The sequence below is a fragment of the Oratosquilla oratoria genome, chromosome 30 (assembly GCF_046742065.1).
Source record: "Oratosquilla oratoria isolate Oo_2021 chromosome 30, ASM4674206v1, whole genome shotgun sequence".
In the NCBI taxonomy this organism is placed as follows: Eukaryota; Metazoa; Arthropoda; class Malacostraca; order Stomatopoda; family Squillidae; genus Oratosquilla; species Oratosquilla oratoria.
This window is the reverse complement of record NC_134806.1, coordinates 49,336,010-49,343,509: the sequence shown is the minus strand read 5'-3', so window position 1 is coordinate 49,343,509 and position 7,500 is coordinate 49,336,010.

The following is a 7,500-nucleotide window of genomic DNA, read 5'->3' as shown; positions in this document are numbered from 1 at the left end:
TGATTGAAGATGCCTTAACGAGATCGGTAGATGATAGTATGATAGAATCTAAGAGTGAATGTGGACTTCCCATTGTTACTGTTTTGAAAGTAAATAAGATAGAAATGAGGATTTGTGGTGATTTTAAACATCTTCATTATGAGAAATATCCAATACCAAGAAATTATGAATTATTATCTGTAGTAGGTAAAGGAACATTGTTCTCAAAAATAATTTGCAGAATGCATATCTATAAATACCTGTAGAAGAACAAAGCCAAGATTACTAAATTATCAATACTCATAAAGGATTGTTTAAATATAAATATAATACCCCATCTGGATAAACGAGGATTCATTCTGCTAGTATTTTGATCAGGATATGATCTCTCTGAAATTATGTCTAATTGTATACGTACATATTCTTATTTAAATGTGATACATGGGCTCAGAATTTTACCTTACGAAGAGAGGCTTAGGCACCTTAACTTACACTCTCTAGAAAGACGCAGAGAGCGGCGTGATGATTTAGAGGTGTTTAAATGGATCATAGGCGACGCAAAGAAGGTCATCATATTAAGACAACAGGGGAGGACTCGCAGTAATGAACTTAAACTGGACAAATTTAGATTTAATAAGGAAATAGGCAAAAATTAGATTACTAATAGCGTGGTCAACGAATTGAACAGACTTAGAAGCCACTTACTGAATGCTGAAACCATCAGTTGTTTTAAGAAACGGTTACACAAATTTATGGATGGGGGATGACAGGTGGTAATGGATATGGAATTGGCTAGTCTAGGCCTCATGGTCTCTTGCAGTCTCCTTCATCCTTATGTTCTTACCTAGCTTTTATCAATTATTATTATTATTATTGATTATTAATTATTATTAATTATTAATTATTAATTATTAATTATTAATTATTATTATTATTATTATTATTATTATTATTATTATTATCATTATCATCATTATCATTATTATTGTTATTATTATTATTATTATTATTATTATTATTATTATTATCATTATTATTATTCTAAATTTTTGGACAGAATTTGGTGTGAAATCCAGTATTACAGATAAATTATAATACGATTACCTTACCGTCGTGCCATATCCTCTTGGACTTCGGCAACCATGGAGCGCCACCGTTCACGGTCCCTAGTTACTTGTAACATCTGTGCTGGTTTGAGTTGTTTTCCCGTCGCCCTCATCAGCCCGTCCATATACTTCTCCCTCTGCGATACAAAATAAAAAACATTCGGTAGGTAGCTGGCCGAGAACATAGGGACTGACACAAGAATGTACAGCTTAGTTGTATACATGAAAAAAACATAATAAAATCAAAATGGATAATCGATTAAACACTGGTAGGAATTGGGGTAGTGGGTAGTTAGGCTTTTGTATGATCCTCCGGCTGTGCTTTACGAAAAATAAATGACACTTTGGTACGATACCCCCCCCCACGAACACTTTCTATCATATACCAAAGGACTATAGGATTACAAAAGCGAAGCATGCCGACAGGAGACCTTTTGGTCCATAACTAGGTCGGATGCGAACAAAATATAATGATGAAAAAATAAAATAGAATAAAAATTATAATACTATAAATAATAATAGAATAAATAGTAAACAGGTAGATAGTAAATAATAATAAATTGACAGATAAATAATAATGAATGAAACTCAAGCAAATAATAAATAGACAAATAATAACAAACTAGCCAGTGGGTAACGAGAGGCCACAACTGTACTAACTCTAACCTAACTAGCTTGTTTAGTGTTGGGGACGCTTAGCATTCTACTTGGCAACCTGTAAGGACGACGTCATCATGTGTAATCGAATTAACTCAATATTGCCCAGATTTCCCCGTTCCTCATCAAAATCCTTCTATGAATACAAATTTTATGTCCATTATGTTTCATAATTACACATTTCCCCTTGAGCGAGGAGGACATCTCACGACTAACCTGTGCGGGCGGCGTCATCATGCATAATGATCTAATTATGCCACCCTTGATGGCGCGAACCCTCCTTGAGGGTTCTCCCATTCCTATCTCCTGAAATTGGCTTCGTCTACCTAGCCTCTCATATGTCGTCTCCTACCGCAGCTAATTTCTCAATTCGGGTGACCTCAATTACCTAGAATCTCCGTTTTATATTATTACACCACTTTCCCAGTTACTCATAGAATGTGAAAATTTTGTCAGTAATTTAGTCCTAGTTCAATACTCATGGAATCGGACAAGGGAAAATACCCAAGCCAGGCATCATCATCAACCGCCGACCTGAAGGGTGTGGTAGGGCGGGAGAGGGGGGCTCGTGCGTGTAAAAATTCACATACGCCTATCTAAAGTAGAGGGCCCCCAAGGGGTTGATACGACCAATGGTCTACGTATACTTAGATTCATGAGGACTCTGATTCTAGCATTACACGCGTCCCTTCTTTTCGGGGTACAAAAAAAAAATCGCATCATTGTGTGATGGGTTGTCCTTCTACTTTACAACCATACCAACCATCCCTCGACCTATGGGGGCCTACAATTTGAGCAGGTTGGTGAGTACCATTCCGGCGACACTTGTCGGTCCGCCTCACGTGCCTCGGAAGGTCGTTTGTCTCCAATGTCCCGAGAGGGCTCCACAACCGGTCTTAGTCCCTGGTCGGCAGGCATGGTTGCTTCAAATGAGCTAAGACCATCACCCTCTACGCGAGGTTCACCCCAAGAAGGATCTTCTCATGCATGCCTACATTTCTTCTATTTTTCACACCTTTCGTCCGTCCGCATCCACTCATTCCATGCACGTTCCAACCTTTTGCTTCCCAGCGTCCTATCCGGGCAACTGGCGACTTGTCCACAGTGTCCTGATGTCACTGCCCCCAACCAGGCGTACCGATTGTCGAGATGAGCACTGCTGGCTCAAACTAAAGAGCTCCCCTGGTTATAGATGTAAAGTTTCGATGGAATGCAATCCATAAGAAAGCTTTTGAAGGCATTGAGAGTTATTTTGCCGAATCTACAGTTTTTGGTAATTTTGATTCGAAAAGCCCTTTAATTGCAGAAGTAGATGCATCTACGATTGGAATTGGATGTGTATTGTTACAAAAGGTAGATGGCATAGAAAAACCCATTTCCTTTGCAAGTAAGAAATTGCCAAAAGCTGACCTGAGTTATTCTCAATTGGATAAAGAGGGATTAGCTCTCGTTGTAAGAGGCTGATAGAAAAGAAGGTAGAAAGTGGGGTAGAAGACGGGTGTTACATTTTATGGGTAAGGTGTTTATAAGACAATATAGCGAGCGAGGGAGTGAGTTGCCTAAGTTCGCTTTCCGCTTTGTGTAGGTACATACATACATATACCAAGGCTTTTTCCCCCCTTACAAGGGAGGTAATAAAATTATTATTTGTAAACAATGGCTGGGGATCTCGAATGAATTGCTGACATGGTATTCCTTGTAACCTAAGTGAGATATGCAGAGATTCGAAGTTATTGAAGTAAACAATATTGCCACATCGACTTGTAACAACGAATCTGATTGGTGGAAAGCTGGAGGAGAAAAATCAATTGGTTCACGACTGTAAGATCAAGCCCCTTGGGAAGGATCTTAAATATAAAGTTAAAGATCATTGGACTAAAGAAATCGGCTCCAGGACAGGTTCACCGATAGGACAATTTATCCCGTTGTCAATTGCCCCCTGGGATAATTGCCTCCTAGGACAATTACCCCTTGATGTCAATTGTCCCAGAAGGCAATTGACAACGGGGGTAATTGTCCTAGGGGGAAATGGTCCCGAGGGCAATTGATAATGGGGGAAATTGTCCTCCGGGGTAAATTGTCCTGATACGGTGGAATACAACAAGCGGCGCTCCGAAAGCTTCAAGAAGCAAGCCCTTAACAAATGACTGTGCAACATGATTTTGATACATATAATCATGATTGTTTTGGTAGTTTCAGTTGATGGTTTGACTTGTTGCAAAATACACTTTCCACTTTGTATGATTTATGTCAAATGTATGGAATTTTGTTATTTTTCTGTAAATATTATAAATATGTAATTTTTGTACAATGTTAATCAGATTGTACAGTTCAAAAGAGCATTAAAAATGATAACTATTTTGTTGCTCTATATTGCTCCATGCAAAAGCCATGTCTCTAGTTTAGTAAAAAAGTAAATATTTTCAACAATTTCGTATCTATTAAAACCACGGGGAAAATTCATCAATTCTAATGGTTGATATATGTAGAGTAGATCCTGCTCATTCATTTGCTACCTAAATAAAAAAATAAAAAGAGCTTAGAAATGCCTCAATATTGGCCCTTTTGGTAAGACAGAGAGCAAAAAAATCCAGCCTCCATACGGCAATGCTTCCATACATCCTAGATAAAAATAGATATAATTTTTGGCACTTTCAGGTCAACATGAAAAAATACAGTAACGTATGAAAATAGGATTTTTTAACAGATCTATACAACGGTATTACGTTGGGTGACCCTAAGCTTGGATTCCAACCCAAATCCTCCAGCGTTGGAAGAAATGCATCCCTAGGCTTGGATTCCAACCCAAATCCTCCAGCGTTGGACGAAATGCATCCCTAGGCTTGGATTCCAACCCAAATCCTCCAGCGTTGGACGAAATGCATGCCTAGGTTCGGAATCCAGCCCATCCGTTGTCTAGTATAACCGCACCTTTAGTTGGCTACTTCTCTTGTAAGGGGGCAGAAGCCTTTTGGTATATGGATATGTATATATATGTTTATATACACATATCATCATCATTAATTGGGAGTATACGCCAGCGAGCGCGTTACTTCACTCACAGGCCGTGCCCATGGTCTCTCCAAAGAAGCTACCATACAGCCATCCTTCCCACTCCAGACAACTCTCGATAGGTTCGACAATTTTGCCTCAGCCATTAGTTCTGTGTGCGACCCTTTCGCCTCCTTCACAGAACTAATCATGGTCTTAGGCCACTCGAGAAAACGCTTACCTTAAGTGGGGGTCTTCCATCTAATTATTCTAGTATATGTATAAGAACACAAAATATGCCCGAAAAGGAGGTGGACAAAGGTAATGGCAGGAATCGACTCGGTTTCCGGTAAGATCATCTTCGAGTCGTGCGTTTACAAAAGTTCCAGCGCAAAACTCAAAAGCAAGGCCCAACCAATTTTTTCTACAGACTTGAGGTAAAAGGAAGACAATTTCACTTAGAATTCCTTGGATGAGTATCAAAAGTTATACGTAATAAACTATCCATATCAATGGACATACAAAAATATTTAGAATCACAACGAAAGTCACTAGGAGAAAAAAAGCTATAACAAAAAGGTTGCCATACACAAATTTGCGGTTTTCGTGACTTAACGTAAAGTCGGTAATTTTCTTGAATAATGTTTTCATGAATTGTAAAAATAGAAATGATAGACCTCTTTACCTGCATGTTGTGCTAAATGTATGGAAGAGTCATAGTGAATGTCTTCAAAACCTTTAAGCAGCTTGTATACCCGTATCATAGCCCCTCTTTTTCTTCTGGACCCAACGTCTGCAATCCTAATGCCTCGTACCTGTCTTTGTATGACAAACTGGCAAGATCAGGTATCAAATTCGTTCCCTTATAATCATCAGACCTGTTTATCGAGACCTGAAAAAACTCCGTTTCAAATCTATGACCCGAACAGCTAATGGTCAATTAGCATCAGGTGTGGAGTGGTGTAGCATCTTTAAAGAGTATTTTGAGCAGTTACTCATGGGTGACCCTCTAAGCCCGGGGTTTTCAATCTACATTCACGTATACCCCGTAGTTATACACTACTGTTTCTTAAACCACTGGAGATGACCTCAACACTAAATATAATCGTTTTGCATTCCCTAACTGCTAGTGGCTTTTGGTTGGCGGTCCCTTTTATTGACCCTCGTAGACCAATAGAGTTCCATAAACCACAGGTTGAGAACCACTGCTCTAAGCGAATAGCTTCTCCTTGACGGTGTTCGGGTGGCGGTTACTGGTCCACCAATAGACAAATCTCTGCCTTCTCTGGCAGAGGCAAGAAATAGAGAAGACGGGGAGAAATATCTTTGGGCTGCATCAAAACATCTTCCATACACAATCATCCCCCACTCACCCCTATGCCCTGTCCTCTCGCATCCTTGTTCAACACCCTTTTCATCCCATCCATCCATCTCCTCCTTGGTCGCCCCCTCAAGTTTACTCCATCCGTCTCTTTCTATACCACTTTTGCTAATACGTCTTCACTCATATTTTCCACGTGTCCAAACCATCCCAATATTTTTTCATCAGCCCTATTTGCCATCTCCCTTTCATTACCTCCTCGTTTCTCACTCTATCCAACCTTGTAACCCTTACCATACTTCTCAGACGCTTCATCACAAACATATTTAAGCTTTTCTCTCCTTTCTACCTCTCCTAGATTCTAAGTTTGCTCCCTATACATTGTCGTTGGCACGACAAACCCTTTCTATAATCTTCTTATAGCATCCTTTCCTAGATTATTTCTTTTGGCACTTTTCATTCCCCCCAAGTCATTTATTTGCTCCTCTCAACCTACAGTTTACCTCCACCCTCACTCCTCCACTTCCTGCCACATGCAATCCAAAATACTTAAAACTACCTACTTTCCCCAACATATCTCCTTTAAGGCTTACTTCCTACTTGCTGCCACCTTCTCCCGTTTTACATTTCATCACCTTACCTTTACCTACATTTACCTTCAACTTTCTTCTATCGCATACTTTCCCAAAGTTCGACACTGACTTAATACCTTCTCTGACCCTGTCACAAGCACAGTGTTGTCTGCAAAGAATAACTGACTCACTTCCCATTTATTTCCACTATCTCTAACAACCTCCCTGGCTATTAAATCACATTTACCTTCCGTAGCACCCCATCCATGTGCACAGTGAACAACCGTGGTAACATGGCACAGCCCTGATGCAGCCCCGCCTATACTTCAAACCATTCGTTCTTTCCATTTCCTATTCCAACACAGACTCTAATTCTTTCGTAAAAACTCTTGAATATCCTTAGCAGTTTTCCCCCAATCCAATAAATCTGTAATATCTCCCACAGTGCCTTCCCGTCTACCCTGTCATAAACTTTTTCCGGATCAATAAAGGCCCAAACAACGCCCTTAACTTTTGCCCAAGCCTTTTCACAAATATATCTTTAAAAAAAATCCACATATCCTTTAACTTTCCTAAACCCACATTATTCCTTACGAATTACATCCTCTACTTCTTTCCTAGTCCTCTTAGTTGAACCCCTCCCAAAATCCTTTCCAACTACACTCAACAAACGGATCACTAAAACTACCTTAATCACATATCCTCATGATGATAATGATCATGATGATAATGATCATGATGATAATGATCATGATGATAATGATCATGATGATAATGATCATGATGATAATGATCATGATGATAATGATCATGATGATAATGATCATGATGATAATGATCATGATGATAATGATCATGATGATAATGATCATGA